The sequence below is a fragment of the Hoplias malabaricus genome, chromosome 3 (assembly GCF_029633855.1).
Source record: "Hoplias malabaricus isolate fHopMal1 chromosome 3, fHopMal1.hap1, whole genome shotgun sequence".
NCBI classification, from domain to species: domain Eukaryota; kingdom Metazoa; phylum Chordata; class Actinopteri; order Characiformes; family Erythrinidae; genus Hoplias; species Hoplias malabaricus.
Genome location: NC_089802.1, coordinates 15,983,615 through 15,984,222, shown reverse-complemented (window position 1 = coordinate 15,984,222; position 608 = coordinate 15,983,615).

The window sequence follows — 608 nt, the reverse complement described above, 5'->3', positions numbered from 1 at the left end:
TGCTCAGTAAAAACATCAGTAATTAAAAATTTCTTCTGGATTTTGCTTCATCACTCCAGTAAACACAGATCCATAGCTATATATCCCAATGCCTGGGGGCTTTATACCCCAGTAGATGACAACTGACACTGAGCATGATGACCTCACATACTGGTGCTTATTAGCATCCCATTTTATTTCATGTTTTTCTGTGGAGATTACCAGCTGCCACCATTTCACTCTCTGGCTTATCTGGGACCTGACTGGATATCATTAAATGATAAGGCCTTAAATTAAACAATGTTTTTTTTAAGTATTATCTGTGCATCATCACATAAATAAGGTCATCCGTTGTGTACATATAACCATGTAGAAACATTATGCCGGTGTAATATTATATACCCCTATTTTGTTCCCAAAGTGTAGACTGAACAGGAGAAGGAAGATATTGTCACATTTAATCAAAACATCAGGCCTAAAGGACTGTTGGAAATGTTTGGGAATTTCAAATATGAATTTTCCAAAAGCATAAACTAACACAGCACACAATGCTTCAGTCATAAAACCACACAGTATACCATTATTTTCATGTATTATTTATTTACATTGCAAAGAATGTCACAATGTGC